The sequence below is a fragment of the Lygodium microphyllum genome, chromosome 10 (genome assembly GCF_053477565.2).
Source record: "Lygodium microphyllum isolate KBCC chromosome 10, Lygodium_microphyllum_v1.1.10, whole genome shotgun sequence".
NCBI classification, from domain to species: Eukaryota; Viridiplantae; Streptophyta; class Polypodiopsida; order Schizaeales; family Lygodiaceae; genus Lygodium; species Lygodium microphyllum.
This window is the reverse complement of record NC_141144.1, coordinates 155770312-155791493: the sequence shown is the minus strand read 5'-3', so window position 1 is coordinate 155791493 and position 21182 is coordinate 155770312.

Below are 21182 nucleotides of genomic sequence, written 5' to 3'. Positions count from 1 at the left end.
ATGATGCTTATATTTCCCTTTTTCAATCTAACCCAAAGGTCATTTTACCCCTTCTTTTCCAACCTCAAGGATCTCCTCAAATTCCTATATTTACCCATTGTTCTTTTATTGAAGATCGAGTTTTTCTACCTCCTGATCCTTGTCCTTCCCCATCCCTTGACATTCTATCAACTTTTCCTGCTTATCTTTTAACGCCTTTCTTAACCGAATCTCCTCAATTTTCAACAAATCCATCTTTAATCCATTCTTCATTTTATGATTTTGCCTATCCATCGCTTCATCCTCTTTCATTAGTCCCTCTTTCGTCTCCTAATACTTCTATTCCTAATCCTCCTCAGTTGGTTAGTGGGTATCAAGGTTTTGATCAGAAGATTCTTCGAAGAAGAGGCTGGAGTTCAAATGATTCCCTTACTGGACCTCAAATCAATTGGCCATTGATAATAGGAGAATGGATAACTGCTAGTCAGGCTTATCAGAATTATCTGCATTTTGCTCAGCAATATTCTCAGTCTGCAGATCCTTCTGTGCGCTTAACTGCTCATTTTACTTGGTACCTGGCGTATATGCATAGGCATTCTCATAATGATTCAAAATCTATTCCAAAGTTGTGCATGAATGTCAATGTGAGCATTGATTCCCAGGACAACTGGATGTCTTGTACTTTCATGCCCTCTGTTTGCCTAGTAGATACATTGTCTTGTTGGAAAGGATATGCTGCCTTCAATTTTTTCAGAATCCTCCCAAGACATTTGTAGATGAATCCTTGTCCATGGATCGTTTTCGAAATCACCAAGCCTTCAAAAGGGATCTTCATCATTGATACCTTTGCAATGTATTGTAGACAATTTTTAATGATAAATCTCTCTTTTTGGAGGAGTCATTCAGATGGTTGTGTTGTGTATAGTGTTTGTGTTGTGGGTTAATTTATGTAATAAGATTGTGGTGGTTGCCTATTCGATTTGCTTTCATGCGAGCTACATTTTTGGAGAATTGCGGTGATGGTGTTGCTGGTTGGATAGTTGAAGATGCTGATGCAGAAGAAGAAGAAACCTCTTATATCCTTTACAAGTTTGTTGTGATTTCCAGTTTGATAAGAAGTGTTAATGTATAAAGGGTTTTCCTTTCGTTGTATTCTTTATATCATATATAGGTTATAAGTTGGGGTCGTGGTTGGATGGACTATTTTTGAAGATTTATTGAAGATCAAAGTTGAGCTCTTGAATGAACTTGTATTCCCTTTTTCCTGGGTCGCGAGGACGCTTCCTTATTAAGTGTGGGGATATGTTGAGTGTTGAAATGACCTATTTTTTGGCTGATTTTTGTTGTTTTTGAGAGCTGAATGGTTGATTTTATGAGATGATTGATTGGTTTGGAAGTGTTTTGAGAGTGTTTTGGATAGATTGGAATGGTTTTATTAAGCTCATGATGTTTATTAGTAGAGATGTGAAGTTCCGTTGATGTTCTGATATGTTCTGTTTGGTCTTGATAGCTTCTGTTGAGCTTCTGTTTTGTTCTGTTTTCTCTCTATAAGGAAGGATGGAGTATTGATTGATAGGGTTTGAGATTGTTTGAAAGCTTATTGAGTGATTTTTGATGGTTTGGAATGGTTTTGGTATGAGTTATGTGGTTCTGATACTTTCTGTTGACCTTCTGTAACTCTATGTTGAACTTCTGTAAGCTTTTGTAGACCTTCTGTATGCCTCTGTATGTGTTCTGTTGGATGAGAGTGTAGTTTGGGAAAGTTTTCTAGCCTTGGAAAGAGGTGAATACAAGTGCAAAAGAGCTCAAAGAAGTCAAAGAAGTAGCTGCTAAAGACCCAAGAGAAGACTGGAGTGAAGTGACAGTGGTGAGCTATGAAATGACACTGTAGTGGATCTGGTGCCTCTTCATATCAGACATACCTCTTGGGAGCTGCATCCACGACCTAAGAAGGATTATTGAGGGTGATTATTGAGTGATTGTAGTGAGGATATGATTTACTATTGATGGAGAGAGAGAGAGAGAGAGCCAGAGATGGTCAAATCTATCAAAACAATGTAACTGTATATGAGAGATTGAGAGAGAGAACTATGAAGACATTGAAGATGAATAATATGTGATTGATTTCCATTCAAAGATGGTGTACTCCTTTGTGTTCTTTGTTCTATTGATGGATTTTGTGAAGATGTTGAAGATTATGGTTGATTCTATCAAATCTGTGGGAGATATCTACTATGATGCTGCGTGAAGAATTGTTGTTTTCTTTGTTTTGATGATCAAAAGAATGAAATAAAAGCTTGTTGATGTTACAAGATAGATTTTCTTGCAAGAGAATTCCCTTTTCCTTGGTGTTCCTCTTGGGGCTCCAAGCTTCTAGATTCTTAAGGATTGATCTCCTGTGCACTACAAAGTTGAGCTCTCTAGCTCTGATACCGTGTCAAAAGAATAGGAAAGAAGCGATAGACAAAGACATGGAGCTAAAACTGAGAGAGCAATGTACTCTCGCTATTCTTTATTATTACTCACACTAATTGAATAACAATATTGTAAAGAGCTAGGTCTATCAAGTGACCATAGTCAACTAACTATAGTTAACCTATCTGACTTATTGAATGCACATATATGTGTAGTCCAACTAGGCTACAGCTATCTAGTATCAGTCATAAGTACTGTTGAGCTTGAATCTGAATTGCTATAAATGAAGATATCATTGAAGAATACTATGATATATCTATACAAGAATGGCTATAAGATATTATCCATGAGAGCCTAGAAAGTTGCAGGTGCATTCAAAAGTCCAAATGGCATAAGCAAGAAGTGATAGAGAGCCCTTTGTATCCTAAAAGCCATCTTATACTTATCATCTTTCTTCATCATATATTGGTGATATCTTGATCTTAAGTCAATCTTGCTGAACATCTTTGCATCCTTGAATTCATCCAGTAAATAATCAGTGTGTGGGATTGGGTATCTATTCTTTATAGTGCTCTTAATAAAGTCTCTATAAACAATGCATATTCTAAAAGAATCATCTTTCTTCTTAACAACTAATATGGCAAAAGAAAAAATTGATTGACTAGGGTGAATAAACCTCATTTCTAGAATGTATTTAACATATTTTCCCACTTCTTTTGTCTCAAACTTTAACAACTTGTAAGGGGGTTTATTGATAGATTTACTATCAGCTGCCAAGTCAATGAGATAGTCCACTTCTTGCTTAGGAGGTAATGATATAGGAGGCTGAAATATATCCTTAAACTCTTCCAAAAGTTTACATAGACATGGATCACACTTCTTGGATGAAGAAGATTGTTGATTTTCATTCACCTTTGAAAGAAGAAGTGTAAAAATGCAAGACATAACATTAATTTCCTTCTTCATATTCTTTTTGTTGATTATTTTCTTTTTTTTTCTCTCTATGCCATTGAGGATTACTTGTTCTCCATTGCAAGTAAACTCCATAAACATATGATTGAGTTCAAAAGAAAAATTGCCAAGATTTTTTAGCTAATCACATCTAGTAATAATGTCAATGGGATCCATATCTAGGATAATCAAGTCCATCATAATGATATCAGACTAAGATAACTCCATGGAAGTCTATAGGAATACATCCTTGCTCAACTCTTGAGCTCCATTTGCAACTTGTACCTTCCGTAGAGAGTCCATTTCTTAAGACAATGCCTTTAGCTCATGTAATGATTTGGCATTCACAAAGCTATGGGTGCTGCTCATATCAACGAGAATATGAGCAACCTTAGAATTGATAGTGCCTTTGAACCAAAGTGTATTCTCTCCTTTGCAACCCATCCAAGCATCTTGGGATATAGAATGCAACATAAATGAATATGCAATAGTCAAAGAATCATCCATACTCTATCGTATCGCTGCGCATTCGAGGTGTGAAACCACCCAAAAGTTGTGTGTGTGATTTGATACTTTATACATACTTAGTTGTTATGTTTGCTCTTTCATTCTATGCTAAAGACGGAGAAAAATAGGGAGTTTTTGATAGATTGGTAACTCGAGATGCAATCTCATGGGCTACACTTATTTCAAGATATGCCGATTATGGGCTTTGTGAGGAAGTACTAAACTAATTCCAAGAGATGCAAGTAGAACTACATTGGTGGATATGTATGCCAAATGTGGGAGCATTCTTGATGTTTAGCACACCTCAGAATGGTGCAATACAGCTAGTAGGAGTATCAAGACAGGCTTGATTGCGAGTGTCATTGTATCACAGTGGACTTGGGCAGCTACTATTTTGCAAAGCTCTAATGTTACATGGGAGTATGGTGTCAATGGCCCTTTCTGGTATGCGAGTGAGACGACAATTCAGGTGCTCCTTTTTGGAGTACTTGCCATTGAAATCAAACGGAAGGCATCATCAGCACATACAGTTGGTGAGATTGTGTGTGCGAGGTGGGGCTTTTTGGTGCACATTGTTGTTGCTGGTGTTTGTTTTGCCCACTTCGCCGAGACGGATACGCATAGTAGTAGCATGTTTTGGCTTCTATAGGCCTCATCGTCTTGATTGCTTTGGTGGACCCTTTCCCCAAGACAAGTAATAGTGTTACTTCAGGTGGCAGTAGAGCACTGTTTAATCTGCCTTGAAGGGGCAAGTTGTGTACATGTTATGCCAACCTTTGACTGGAGATTGTGTTATCCTTGTCTCTCTCCATTTATATTTGCTAAAGATGGAGGCCGCTTTTTGATAGGCACAATCTCCGTGTGTATTAAAAAAGAAAAGGGCCACTAATCCTGTCGAAAGGGAGCGAAAAGGGAGGGCTCTCTAGTTTTTCCTGGGGGCAGAATGAATGGGAAAACAGTACTCTTGGATCTACAAGGGAAAAGAAAAGGAGCTTTTTCAATTTGGGGGAAAAGCTTGATAGAATGCTGAAGGAGGAGACCATTCTTGATAAGCCGAAGCTTGGCGAGATCGTGACGACTATCCTTACGATCAGTTTTAATGTGGAGACTGTGGAATACAAAAACATCAGTTTTTACTGTTTGAGATGTTGGAAGCCAAGACAAGATTCGCCCTTTGTGGAGGAGACGTCGTCATGATCCAACAACATCATAAAAGCATGGAAAGCTCCACTTTACCATCGAACTCACGGTCCTGTGAGAGCCGGCTCGCTGATCGTCAAAAACATTGCAAAAGCATACGAAATTGCGAATGATTGCTTATGGCATTATAGGGGAGGAAGGTTGCAGAGACGAGGCATCGAGAAGAGAGGTTGAAGATTGACGAAGAAGAGAGAGGTAAGGATTTAGAAGCCGCAGCTGAGGAAGGACCAAGGACTGGAAATCGAAGACGACGAGTCGAAGAGATCCTTCTGAAACAGTCAATGTTTGCATAGAAGCTGCCATACCTCCACAGACCAGCAAAATATCGAACGTTCGTCAGAGTCCTTCAAATACATTGATTGGGAGTACCGACATTAGGAACCAGTTCTCAAGCTTCTTGCAGAAGCCACATGGGAACACTTGTTTGGGAAGGGAGCTCATGAGTACGCTGTACAAAATTAACTGCTCTCAAAGTGCTTCTATGTGGAGCATCAAAGAAATGGGAGAATCCAAGTTGCAGCGCTACTGAAGAAGGGAGAAGAGATTTTTTTATTCCGTTATTCAGAGGGAGGATCGACGAAAGAGAAGGAGAAGACAAAGCCAGATAAGATTCTGGACCTTTTATATCACGGGTTCTCACAGGAAACTGTCTCTGTGAATGATGACTTGGATTCCCTCATGCGTTGTCTCTTTTTGATCTTCAATTGCAAGGCAATTTCTGTTTTACACACGTAAAAAGGAGAAGATGAAGCCATGCTGTTCTAATGCATTCTAGAAATTGAACCACCAGAACCTATACATTACCTGTTTGGAGTAATTGTAATGATGCTGAAAGTGGTCTACCTGTTGGGTATATGTTCTTCAGAAACAAGCGTATGCCCAGCACAACAAGAATTTGATGGTTAGCACAATGTTTGAATCCTTGCAGTAGCTGTTGGATACATGCATCTTTGGTATATTAAAGGTCAATTTATGAGCTTCATATTCGCTGTTCCATTTATGGGAGAAGGGAGATTATGAAGCTTATGTTCATAGCTCGATTATTCATCTATAAGGTATTGGATAGCTGAGAATATTTGATGACAGCACTGGGACATGGATTGTGACCTTTAATGGCCTGAAAGAACTGAAAGGCAACAGATGATAATCCAGAAACAGGGTAAATTAAAGGCTAACATTATATATAAAAATGAAAAATTTGAAAACTGTTTATCATGATGGAATTTGAATCAAAAAATTATCCATGTTCATCCACTTTCTTATTCATCGATGAAAACCATACTCTTGAAAATTTTCTTTGAAATGTATAGATGATCTATGCAAATCAGAGGTTGCTCGGGTTTCTTCATCTTGAATCTTGAATTTTGAATTTCTTATTGACAGAAATAAAACAGAGTCCTGACATTATTTCTTCATCTTGCTTATTGAATTGTTTGATCTTTTATCCTGAAATTTATCAAGGACTTATAAAGTTGCGACATTACTTTCGAAACCCTTCGACATCTTTGGTGAACCCGACGTGAAAGCGTCGCAGAAATTTCAAGATGGGAGATACTTCAGCCTCTTCTACAATTCCAGCTGCCTCTACTTCAGCTCCATCAATGACTGCTGCGTCAAGTACTTCAACAGAGGATCTAAAGCAGATTTTGCAGAATATGTCCATGCATATGCAGCTCCAAAATCATCAGACACAATTGTATATGCAGCAGTAGCAACAATTGCATCAACAGTAGTTGTCTCAGCAAAGGCAACTCTATTCGGAGCAGGAGAATGCAAACAGCGCGACTAAGGCTATTGAAGTAGTTGAGAATGAGAAGAAGCTATTTGACGGGCGTAATGTTTCAGCATATTTGAAGACATATGAGATCAAGATGGGGTTTTTTGGAGTTCCAGCTGGACTTATGAGTAAGTACTTCCTTCGTCTTGTCACATCCGCTTTGAGGGCAAAAGTGAGTGACCTTTTTATTCAAAATACACATTGGCAAGATTTTAAGAAGGCCTTGAAAGAAGAATACTTCCTTGAGGACTTTGGTATGGCTACTCGGCGGTCATTCCGAGAGTGGGTCTACATGCCAAACAAAGGTCTAGCTGCTTCGGAGTTGATTCGAGAATTTGAGGAGAGGTATAGTCAGCTTGATGCCATTGAACAAAGAGCATTGGATGTTGAAAAAGTTGAGCTTTTCTTGCAAGCTGCTGATCCTGCTCTTCAAGAAGAATTGGGTGAGCTTCTTGAGGATCGCACGAAGCCTATGGGTCTTAAAACGGATTGGCAGGATGCTCAGGATGCAGTCTCAACTTTGACCAAGAGGAGGATATGGAAGACTCGCCTAGAGAATGGTTCCATGACACCTACACCATCATCAGCTCCTATGCCTGCTTCTATCCCTGTTATTTCTTCTCCTCCTCAGCCAATTTCTTGGCCTATGCCAGTGCCTACTATTTCCACTCCACCTATTCCTCCTGTTCCACGACCGATGCCTACACCTTCTTCTCCAAAACCATCCGCTCCATCGGTGCCTACCTCTCTTGATGACATAATCAAAGGCATAACAGATTTGACACTGGAGTCAGTCAAAGCGGAGTTGGTGGCAAAGTTGAAAGAGCAGTTTGCTTCGACTGCGCCTACTACTTCTTCTAGTGCTCCTACTGCACCTATGAGTGCTCCTAGTGAACCTAGGAGAGATCGGAGGTGTATTTGGTGCGATAGTACGGACCATCAGCATTGCAGGGATTGTGAATCTTTTCAGGATGCAAGGAGGAAGAATTTGGTATATTGGGGGCAAGATGGTAAGATTTGGTTGACTGAGACAGGAGCTCCACTTGCTACCAACTTTGGTAAAGGTGGAATGAAGAAGTTAGTGGAGGACATGGCTGCGCGTACTTCTTATGTGACAGCTAGAGGTGATGCTTCTGCATATGGAGTCCAGATTGAGAAGGGATCAGAGACTTAGTCAGCGCTATGGACTTATGCTATGGAGACTGCAAACAAGGGGAAAATTCAGCAAACTGTTTTGACTAGTGCAGGCTCTAGCATCAGATCAGAGACAGGTTGGGACTTGCCTGTAGAAAGGTACTCTATTTATGCTTATTTGGCTAAGTCTCATGGTGCAGATGTACTTGTTGAGGAGAAGCGTAAGAGGGATGAAGAAAATCCAAGTGCAGCTAAGAAGACTAGAGGGGGTGAGTTTGTTACTACATCTACTGCAGGACCGTCTTCAAGACCAGGGCCAGATCGATAGATGGAGGATGCTCAAAAGAGAGAAAAGAGGCAAGAGCCTAGAGAGAGAAAGCAGCCAGGGTTTAGATTGATGTCCAATATTGAGACATCTACAGACATGAAGAAAATCTTTAATGACAAGACACTTGTCAGTGAAGTGACTTTCACTATTTCTGAGGTTTTGGGCATCTCAAAAAGAGAGTTTCTGGATCAGTTTCAGGAGGTTTTGAAGAGGAAAAGACATGCATTGTCTACCACTGATACATAGGGAGTTTTGATTGGGGAGTCGGATGAGGATGAGTTTGAGGTTATGGTTGAGAATGCTTCTGTTTTTCCGCAGGTGGAGAAGAGGGTTCAGCCTATGCATTATGTTGAAATTGATGAGCCTGTCTTGATACCGCGTAGTCACTTTTTGCGGAGCCATTGGGCTAGGGCAACTACAGAGACAATGGTAAAGATTGGAGAGAAATAGGTGCCTTATGTTGCATTGGTGGATCATGGTTCAGAGATTAATCTCATAGTTCATGGAGTTTATGAGAGTAACATATGGCCTATGGATGTAGAGCATGGGTGGCGTATGAGAGCCGCCAATAACACTGCAGGTGATTTGTATGCTGCTTGTCCTAGTGTCAGGGTTTCTATTGGCGATGTAGAGGAGGATTTTCATTTCTTTGTGCAGGATTCATGCTCTTATCCCATAATTCTTGGTCAACCATTCATCACAGAGATGCGCATGGAAACAAAGGTCATGGATGATGGATCTGCTTATGCACGGATTCGCAGTAAAGATGGTATGAGAGCAGTTCAGTTTATGACTGTATGTGTGAACCATGTTAGAAACAGGGATACTCTCAGAGATGCACCTTTGCCCACTGTGAGGGATTCGGGTTTTCATTAGGTACCGCAGTTTCGCGAGACGGCGGTGGTACAGAGCAGAGGAGATTGGAGTTCTCGCCTCCTGGCAGCAGTGTTTTCTCCTCCGATTTTGTTGGGATTTCAGCAAACAGTTCGATGAGCTATCAGAAGACTTCTAGGTTGCCTAGAGCTGCCAGGCAGTATATATGCAGGAAGGAGAAAAATTTGAAAAATGCAAGAATTTTGGAGGATGATGAGCACATAGATGGGATGTATGACAGTGTGATTTGTGCAGATACGATGACAGAGATGGGAGATATGCTGAAAACTGATATGCAGAATTGTCACAGTAATATATTAGTGCAGTCCCTGGACATGTTTCATGAAATTGCAGATTTTGTGTCACAGATTGAGTCAGAGGCTGAGGTAACTCAGCAAAGAGTGTTGAGTGCTGAAGAAATTCAGCAAACAGAGTTTCCAGCTAGTTATGATCAGCTTTTAGAGACACAGAGGGCTGAAAATTTTCAGCCAACAGAGTTTACTACTGAAATATTTCAGCATCCAGAGTTTAGGGCTGTTTCTATGTAGTCCATAGAGCAGAGGGCTGAGAATATTCAGCCATTGGTGTGCAGAATTGCTGATTTACAGCAAGATTTATGTAATGCAGAAGAGCATAATGAAGCCAGGGTTGACACGGAATACAAAACTGTGGATAAGAAGGTGAAGCCGGTTGCTGTACCGCTTCCACCTGACAGTGATCAGCAAATAGAGAGGGCTGCTAAACAACAAATTTTGAGGAATTCGGAGCATATTGGTCATAAATTTTCAACAAAGACTCTTGCTGAATTGAAAATTGGAAATGGTGATTTCTTGTTATCCATAGAGAAGCAATGCTTTCAGGAGATGCTTGAGCGACATGGCAGGGGATTTGCTTTTTTCCCGCATGAGATTGGATGTGTGAATCCTGATATTGTTGCTCCTATGGTCATTTTTACTATTTCTCATATCCCATGGAATCTCCGACCTATTCCAGTGCCTAAAGCATACTTGCCAAAGCTGATTGATTTATTGAATGAGAAAATCAGGATGGGAATCCTTGAGCCTTCATCTGCACCATACTCAAACAGGTGGTTTAGAGTTCCAAAGAAGAATGGTACTCTCCGATTTATTCAGGACATGCAGCCAGTGAACAGAGTTACTATCAGGAATGTTGGTATAGGTCCAGTTGTGGATGAGTTTGCAGAGGCATTTGCTGGACGTGCCATCTATTCTTTAGGTGATTTGTATTCAGGGTATGATCAGTTTCAGCTGGCTTTGGAAAGCAGGGACATAACCACCATGAGAACTCCTATTGGGCTTGTCAGGATGTGTACTTTGCCTCAAGGTGCCACTAATTCTGTTGCGCATATGATGAATGCCATGCATAAGTTCCTTCGTGATTACATACCTCAGCTTACCATGACTTTCTTGGATGATGTGCCCATTAAGGGGTGTGCAGAAGAAGAGAAGAATGAGAGTCTAAATGAGCAGGGATGCAGATACTTTGTGGCTGATCATATTTCAGCATGTGAGAAGATTTTGGCTAGGTTAGAAGAAGTGAACTTGACACTTTCAGGGCAAAAATCTATTTTTGGAGTGAATGAGGTTATCATTGTTGGACATATGTGTGGATATTATGGTAGGAAACCCTCACCTGATAAGGTGAATGCCATAGGCAAGATTGCGGAGTATTGTTCTACTACTTCAGAGGTACGGAGATTCATTGGAGCTTGTGTGTTTTATATGATTTGGATACCTCATTTTGCACACATAGCAGATTGTTTGTATCAGCTGCTTCGAAAGGGGCAGAAATTCTATTGGGATGAGAGCCACATTAGAGCCATGCGGAAATTGAAGAAGTTATTGCAGAATGCTCCTACTCTCAGGAAAGCGGATTATAATTGTGGAAAGCCTATTGTATTGATAGTTGACACTAGTCCAATTGGCATAGGTTGGGCTGTGGGTCAAGATGATGCAGATGGAAATAGGTATGCTATTCGGTTCGGGGCGAAAGTCCTAAACGAGAGATAGAGGAGATATCCACAAATCAAGAGGGAGCTATTGGGGATTGTCACGGCTCTCAAATGTGACAAGGAGTACTTTATTGGAGCTTCAGTTGTGGTAGAGACAGATTGCTTGCCATTGATTGGTATGATCACGAGTTGCTCTACTCCGGATATAGCCATGCTGAGATGGATTGCATATATCAAGTCATTAAATCTGGAATTTAAACACATAGCAGGGAAGGATAATCTAGTGGCAGATATGCTGTCTAGAGCCAGATATGATGATGAGGAGACTCTACTTGCAGAAGAGGATGATGCAGAAATTTCAGCCACTATGGTTGATCATGTTTGTCATGTCTATGATATTGTGGCTTTCATAGAAGAACTCTATGTTGGAGATTGGTTGCAGATTGGCAGGTACCTTAGTACACTAAACAAAAGAGATGAATGGACAGATGAAGAGTTCAAGAAGATCAGAAGGAAAGCCTATGGTTATTTTCTCAAGGACGGATTTCTTTGGAAGCATCCGAAGAAAAGAGGCGGATTACCTTTGCGGGTTGTCTGCGATAGAGAGACACAGTTATAGGTGATGAGGGAGTTTCATGAGAGTCCTTGGGCTGGTCATAGAGGAGTGTGGGCTACTTATGAGAAAATCAAGGAGAAATATTGGTGGAAAGGCATGTATAGAGATGTTTCTCACTTTGTTGAGACTTGCAGAGACTGCCAAATGTATTCGGTAGTGCGTCATCGAGATGAGCTTCATCCGACCTATCCGCTATGCATTCATTATAAGTGGGTAGTTGATTTGGTTACCATGCCTATGGGTTTATGGCAGATGAGATACATTGTTTTGGCTAGAGAGGATCTTACTAATCATGTTGAGGGCAGATCTTTGAGAACGAAGACCACTAGTGCAATGTGTAAGTTCTTATTGGAGGAAATTTTCTGCAGGTATGGTTGTGTGGGTAAGATCACTGCGGATCGCGGTGAATTGGATGCAGATGAAGCTAAGGAGTTTTTCTCTCAGCTAGGAATCAAATTGGCTCTAACTACAGCATATAATCCAGAGGGAAATGGAAAGAGTGAAAGAGGGCATCTGCCGATAGTGAAAGCATTAGCCAAAGCATGCAGAGGACGGATTGGAGAATGGCCGAGACTTCTACCATTTGCTTTATGGGCTGATCGTACGACTCATAGTGTTACCACAGGATATATGCCTGCAGAGTTGATGTATGGTCAGAAACCGGTTATGCCGACTGAGACTTGTGCTTTGACTTGGTCAGTTTTACCTTGGAAGGAGGATTTGACGAGAGAAGAGCTCTTAGCTCTTCGGATTCAACAGTTGGAGAGGAGACCAGAGGATATTTAACTAGCTATTGACAGGTTGAAGGTTGCTAGACTAAGGAATAAGGACAGGTTTGACAGCAGGCATCGCTTGCGGCCTAGAGCAATAGAAGAGGGAGATTGGGTATTGATCTTTGATAGCAGCCTTGAAAATCAGCATACTGCACTTTGGAAGATGGTGAAAAGATGGTTTGGGCCGTATATAGTTAGACATGTCTTTGATAATGCAACATATGAGCTGACAGAATTGGATGGGACAGTGCTTAGAGTGCCTATTGCTGGAAAAAGAATCAAGATTTTCAAGAAAAGAGATAATGAAGATTATGCATTGGAAGAATTTGCAAGAGAACAACGAGAAGAATCTCCAATGGAAGAGACAGATGATATGACAGATAATCTTGTTGATCTACCGGAAATGCATAATAAAGAGATTGATCTGTTTGTGGATCTTGATGATAATGATCATGGGTAGTTGGCCCATTCGGAGGATGCGCATGATTAGAGGGGGTGGATGTCGTATCGCTGCGCATTCGAGGTGTGAAACCACCCATAAGTTGTGTGTGTGATTTGATACTTTATACATACTTAGTTGTTATGTTTGCTCTTTCATTCTAAGCTGAAGACGGAGAAAAACAGGGAGTTTTTGATAGATTGGTAACTCGAGATGCAATCTCATGGGCTACACTTATTTCAAAATATGCCGATTATGGGCTTTGTGAGGAAGTACTAAACTAATTCCAAGAGATGCAAGTCGAAGTACATTGGTGGATATGTATGCCAAATGTGGGAGCATGCTTGATGTTTAGCACACCTCAGAATGGTGCAATACAGCTGGTAGGAGTATCAAGACAGGCTTGATTGCAAGTGTCATTGTATCACAGTGGACTTGGGCAGCTACTATTTTGCAAAGCTCTAATGTTACATGGGAGTATGGTGTCAATGGCCCTTTCTGGTATGCAAGTGAGACGACAATTCAGGTGCTCCTTTTTGGAGTACTTGCCATTGAAATCAAACGGAAGGCATCATCAGCACATACAGTTGGTGAGATTGTGTGTGCGAGGTGGGGCTTTTTGGTGCACATTGTTGTTGCTGGTGTTTGTTTTGCCCACTTCACCGAGACGGATACGCATAGTAGTAGCATGTTTCGGCTTCTATAGGCCTCATCGTCTTGATTGCTTTGGTGGACCCTTTCCCCAAGACAAGTAATAGTGTTACTTCAGGTGGCAGTACAGCACTGTTTAATCTGCCTTGAAGGGGCAAGTTGTGTACATGTTATGCCAACCTTTGACTGGAGATTGTGTTATCCTTGTCGCTCTCCATTTATATTTGCTAAAGATGGAGGCCGCTTTTTGATAGGCACAATCTCCGTGTGTATTAAAAAAGAAAAGGGCCACTAATCCTGTCGAAAGGGAGCGAAAAGGGAGGGCTCTTTGGTTTTTCCTGGGGGCAGAATGAATGGGAAAATGGTACTCTTGGATCTACGAGGGAAAAGAAAAGGAGCTTTTTCAATTTGGGGGAAAAGCTTGATAGAATGCTGAAGGAGGAGACCATTCTTGATAAGCCGAAGCTTGGCGAGATCGTGACGACTATCCTTACGATCAGTTTTAATGTGGAGACTGTGGAATACAAAAACATCAGTTTTTACTGTTTGAGATGTTGGAAGCCAAGACAAGATTCGCCCTTTGTGGAGGAGACGTCGTCATGATCCAACAACATCATAAAAGCATGGAAAGCTCCACTTTACCATCGAACTCACGGTCCTGTGAGAGCCGGCTCGCTGATCGTCAAAAACATTGCAAAAGCATACGAAATTGCGAATGATTGCTTATGGCATTATAGGGGAGGAAGGTTGCAGAGACGAGGCATCGAGAAGAGAGGTTGAAGATTGATGAAGAAGAGAGAGGTAAGGATTTAGAAGCCGCAGCTGAGGAAGGACCAAGGACTGGAAATCGAAGACGACGAGTCGAAGAGATCCTTCTGAAATAGTCAATGTTTGCATAGAAGCTGCCACACCTCCACAGACCAGCAAAATATCGAACGTTCGTCAGAGTCCTTCATATACATTGATTGGGAGTACCGACATTAGGAACCAGTTCTCAAGCTTCTTGCAGAAGCCACATGGGAACACTTGTCTGGGAAGGGAGCTCATGAGTACGCTGTACAGAATTAACGGCTCTCAAAGTGCTTCTACGTGGAGCATCAAAGAAACAGGAGAATCCAAGTTGCAGCGCTACTGAAGAAGGGAGAAGAGATTTTTTTATTCCGTTATTCAGAGGGAGGATCGACGAAAGAGAAGGAGAAGACGAAGCCAGATAAGATTCTGGACCTTTTGTATCACGGGTTCTCACAGGAAACTGTCTCTGTGAATGATGACTTGGATTCCCTCATGCGTTGTCTCTTTTTGATCTTCAATTGCAAGGCAATTTCTGTTTTACACACGTAAAAAGGAGAAGATGAAGCCATGCTGTTCTAATGCATTCTAGAAATTGAACCACCAGAACCTATACATTACCTGTTTGGAGTAATTGTAATGATGCTGAAAGTGGTCTACCTGTTGGGTATATGTTCTTTAGAAACAAGCGTATGCCCAGCACAACAAGAATTTGATGGTTAGCACAATGTTTGAATCCTTGCAGTAGCTGTTGGATACAAGCATCTTTGGTATATTAAAGGTCAATTTATGAGCTTCATATTCCCTGTTCCATTTATGGGAGAAGGGAGATTCTGAAGCTTATGTTCATAGCTCGATTATTCATCTATAAGGTATTGGATAGCTGAGAATATTTGATGACAGCACTGGGACATGGATTGTGACTTTTAATGGCTGAAAGAACTGAAAGGCAACAGATGATAATCTAGGAACAGGGCAAATTAAAGGCTAACATTATATATAAAAATGAAAAATTTGAAAACTGTTTATCATGATGGAATTTGAATCAGAAAATTATCCATGTTCATCCACTTTCTTATTCATCGATGAAAACCATACTCTTGAAAATTTTCTTTGAAATGTATAGATGATCTATGCAAATCAGAGGTTGCTCGGGTTTCTTCATCTTGAATCTTGAATTTTGAATTTCTTATTGACAGAAATAAAACAAAGTCCTAACATTATTTCTTCATCTTGCTTATTCAATTGTTTGATCTTTTATCCTAAAATTTATCAAGGACTTCTGAAGTTGCGATATTACTTTCGAAACCCTTCGACAACGCAATCCACTTGGGTCAATTGAACCACTTGGATCAAATGAAAACCTATTAACTAGATCTAAATCTTGCTTACATTGTCTTGATCATCATAGTCATGTGTCTCATCCTAAGTAGGAACTGCCTCTATCTGTAATAGACTTACAACATGATGCCTCTTAGCAAATGTGTCTTGTCATTTGTTTTGCTATTTTTCATAACATTTTTCCCTTGGATTGTTTTCCTCATGGATAAATTAACCTCTACATGATAGTTAGCCAAATCCTCATTCATATTCTCAAGTACTTTTTCTTTCTTCTTATTTCTTGCCATTGGAATAGGTGTAGTAGTAAATGATTGCATATCAGTAAATGGTTGATATCTTGAGTTGTAATCCTCCAATCCTTTTGGTTATTGTCTCTGAATAAATCTTATAATATGGGATAAGATAGGTTTACTGAAATAACAAGTTAAAAAGACGTAAGGGTAGATCCAAGTTCAAATAGTGAACCTTGTCTTGCTATCTAGAGGTTGTCTATAATGAACACTTGCAAATAAAATGAGCACAATTTTTGACTCACATGTCTCTTTGCCAAAATTTTTGGCTAGGATTGAAGCTAACTTTGTCATGTTTGAATGGAGTATAAAAAACCCTTGCTGCAATCAAGATATCTATATTACAATTAAATGTTTTTGACTATCTATAATGAGATAGCAACCTGTATACACCTGTAATAGCACTACTTAAGCCCATTTTTTTCAAATATGACATGGATCATCATGATATGCATGTGGTTACTAAAATTCAACTTGTATACCCTACAAGGACAATCCAACTACCTATGTATGACCTATAAACTGGTAAATTCCTACAATGCTTTATGCTCATTATCTTGTTTTACCTTGCTTTAGTGCCAATGATCATTGAGTTTTTTTCACTCTTTCCCAAGTGGTCTTTTGTGGTCCATCACTTGTGGTGAGGAATAAAATGGTAGAGGGGCACCTAAATGGGCTCTGAAACTTTGGAATGTGTGAAATGTTTTTTCCAAAGTAGGTTGTTTACCCTTATGGATTCCTAAATAGGAAGGGAGGATCACTCTCTTTTGTCTTGCTATCTTGCCTAGCTTGGACTATTTTCTTTAGTTGGTACGTATACATGGTAGTACTAGTGTTCCAAAAATTAGAAATGATATACATGGGTGAAATAAAATCTTTGGGAATTCAATGGTATGCATGAATTTAAAAGCTCAGTGAAAATCAAAGAGCAATAAGAAAGGTTTACCTTGAGTTATCCCCATAAATATCATGACATGAGCCCAAACAAAGCAGGCTGGTATTTCATTACCTGGACCTAGCAACCTAGATGTAGTCTCTATAGGGAAGAAGAGACAATGAAGGAGAAGAAGGAGGATTGATGTAAAGATAACTCTCAAAATAGAGAGCATGATCACTTTAACAAAGGGAAAGTAGATTACTAATGCAAAAGCAAAAACATCTGCTCTTAAGATGAGGGAGAAGGGAAGTGCTAAGGTTAGAGAGTACCTTGACCCCAACTAGCAACTAAAGGCTATGAATAAGGTCAAATAATGGATAAAAGAGGCATAAGCTCACTTGAAAGATGCTGAGCCTATCATTGAGGATAAGATCAATGAACTCTCAACCATGAGCCCACTAGTCTCTCCTAAGTACTTGAGAGCAAGAGAGACAACATCACCACATGCACAACCACATAGGGAGAACACGGACACCATGGATAGATGAACTATCAAAGAGAATTGGTAGAAAGCCCATGAAGTAGAGGAGGGAAAGACAATTGGAAATTTGATCACCAGACTTATATCAACTCTTGTAAAATTGCCTCTGGGAGAATCGCTTAGGCAGAACCCTGCACACTATGGCAAGTGTTGAAGCAATGGGTAGAACAAACTAAAAGATGTAAATTGTAAGACTTTCCTAACCATGATGCAATGATGCACACACCAAGCCTAATACTGAATCCAATGTTTAAGTCTCCACACGTGAATGCCTTCTGGGAAGGCATTGAGATGCATGCAGTCTTGCCTATCATTGCTCTAGGTGATACAATTCGAAAGGGGATAGTAGACATAGGAGCAAAAGTTAGTGTACTTAGCCATGTAGTTCTGCAAGCTTGGAATCTACTTATAGAAAATGCACGGTTCAATGTCACTCTAGCAAATAAATGAAGGTTAGACCCTTTGGAGTCCTAAAGGATTGGCCTTTAAAGATATTAGAAATTCAATTCTCTGTAAACTTCATAGTCATGAAGGGAGTGGATTATGATATCCTGCTAGGTAGATCTTGGATGAGGAATACGCGAGTGACAGAGGACTGGGATAATGGCATAATATTCTTAGGCAATAGATCAGAAGTAGTTCGAGTAGAGATGGACAAAGAAAATTTCACTAGTGGACCTAGATACCATCTCTACCATGCTAAAGGGTGACTCAAATGCTAGAAGTAATTATGGAACTCTAACTAAGTGCATTCCTTGTCCTGAGGATGAGCACAATTGGATGCATGTGTTGGAAACCATTGGTTTGCCATTCTCGAATGATGAGGATGAATCTAGGCACAAGCTATAGACTCAGATAGCAAACTCAACAAAGTCACAACTTCTAACCTACTATCCACAGTTTCCCTATGCATGATGGGTAGAAGTTCCATCAGCCAACCGATACCAATCACCTATTATATCTCAACTAACAAATTAGAACTCCATAGAATCCTTGAGTACTTATCGAGTAGCTAGCTAGCAACCTAGTTGTTGTAAACCTAAAGCCCCTCAAGGATCCAGTGGAGAGTAAGGAGTGGCGATGGACTAGGATGCGTGACTTAAACTTGTTATACAACTCACAGCTCTCATTTAAAGTGAGAAAAAACTTGAGGACAAGAACCTTGAAAACAACGCATGGACCGGTTTAGAGCATGCTTTTAGAGTGAACAAAGGAGTTGTTAAGGTAGATTACGATCAAACTTGGCTAAAATACCTAGATGTAGTAGATTATGAGGAAGCAAGACTAGTCGAGCTTGGCACCACATCATCATTTGGAGTGGAGGTAGCCTCAGAGCTACAACCACCACAGAAGACAGCCTCTTCCAATGAGGATTGTGAGTAAAACTCCGAGTCAAAGGTAAGTGTTGATAGTGACCTCAAAATGCCTCAACCACCTAGAATCAAATGCACCAAGGGGGATCTCCCAATCTGACTAACGTGTAAGAGACTTAAAGGAAATAGTCAAAATCTTTAAAAGTTGACCGACAAAAGAAACCTTAGAAGGTTGAATGAATAGTGGCGTTAATAGGAGCCAAGTGCAAAAGGCATGTGAGTGAACCCATTCAAGGACTAGCCAAAGTTAAGGAACTCAACTTGGCAAGGGAAGGGGACAAGCCTCAACCCGTGTGCATAGCAAATGACCTAACTAAGGAGGAAGAGAGTAATCTCATAAATCTCTTAAGGGAATTCTTCGTTGTGTTTACATGGTCCTTAGATGAAGAGATGAAGGGATAGATCCTGATCCGAGAAAATCACAAAAAAATATTTGTCTAACACTTTGTTCATTTTTTGTACATTTGGAGGTTTAAAATAAAGAAGAGGGTGGGAACAACCTCTTTGGAAATCCAAGAAATCACTGGATGGAAATATTTCATGGACCGGTTTACCAAGGGGGGGTGAAGAGTAAAGATCAATGGAGGAAAGTGAAGGGAAAATGTGTAATCTGAAAAGAAAAGTCATGAAATGGATTTGGAGCCATCCAAAGGGCATGTGACGCTCATAATGTCATGGCTTTGGAGCCTTATGATAATTCAAACAAATGGGACCCTTCTTGAAAGCTTTAATGGAAGAAAAATCAAGCACATTAATTTGTAAGATTTTTTAAAAGTACTTCCACTCCGATCAAAAAAAACTTTTCAATATGAAAGTTGTAATGCATGAGCTGAAGTTTTGGCTAGTATTTTTTTATAATTTTTTGAAGCTATGGGTCGGGAGATATGGCCTAAATGGTGGATGCCAACTTTTTCCAACTTCGGTGGAGACCACCTCCCAGTTTTATACACACCCACACTTTCTTCCCCTCCACTCCGATCCAAAAAAACTTTGCAATATGAAAGTTGTAGCGTGTGAGCTGAAGTTTTGGCTGGTATTTTTTTATAATTTTTTGAAGCTACGAGTCCGGAGATATGGCCTAAATGGTGGATGCCAACTTTTTCCAACTGCGGTGGAGACCACCTCCCAGTTTTATACACACCCACACTTTCTTCCCCACACTTAACACTTCCATAAAACATCATTCATTAGAATCCCAGCCCTTTCCTCTCTGTTCTTCTCTCTTTCAAGCTAATAAACCATTAGAATTCCCCTCCTAAATCACCCTCAAATCATCCTTAATTGTAGTAGTAATGTATGAATTCTCACTACTCTCTCTCCATTATTGCTAGATATAATCTTATTTTATGAAGATTCTCTATTTTTTCTAGGAGAGCTCTTGGACTCAAGATATGAGGGAGAGAATGGAGACAACTCACCTATGATGGAACTTGATTAAGTACAAAACTGGTCAACAAAACATCTAGATGGAGCTTCCACATTGGCGGAACCTCCTTAATGCAACTTTGGTGGTGTTAATTCCTATTCTATCTTAACCTCCTCCATAAACACCCTCAAGGCCTATATAAAGATGCATTCTCCTTTGTAATTTGCAAGAGAGAGCCAAGAGTCCTTCTTCAGCCCTATTGAGCCTTCCCCATTCTCTCTCATGAGCTTATGTAGTTCATTCCCTTACTATAGCTTATGCATGCTCTGCAGTGTAATAAGCCCATGCTATTGGTGTCCATATTGTGTATATTTGTTATTTCTTGAGGGTTCTCCATCTCTTATGTCCTCTTAAGTTTTATTGATTCATCTATTTTTTGTAGTTCTCTCTCTCTCTCTCTCTCTCTCTCTCTCTTAGTTTTCCTATCTTCTCCCTCACAAGCTCCTCTCCCTCTTGCATAGCATCCTAGTTCGCTCTTCCATGACTAGGTGGTGCCCTTACCTCATTCACTTTGTGGTAGAAGGGAGTTTGGCACAGTATAGAGGCTGCCATACCGAATTTCCTTCGTCATAAATTGGTGCCGCCACTGTGGACATTCTCATCCACAATTCTCTACCTCCTTATGTGGGGCGATACAACACATAGTGGTGCATCCTCTACAACAAGTGCTCCAAGTGGCTCTTCTCCAATGCCTTGACCAACTCTTTTTAAGCTTTTCAAAGTCCACGACTCCCACAATGGTCTCCCAAGGAAGCCCAAGAAAGGAAGTATGCCTATCGGATGACGGCATGTATGTGAGTAAAAGGTGTTTACCTTAGAAATTCCATTCTCTCACAATGGAAAAAATCATGTTGCCATCAATTACTAGGTTCTCATAATTGTGGTGAGTGTTTTGCAAACAAAGTGAAGGCCTTTTTAGGAGTTCCTCAT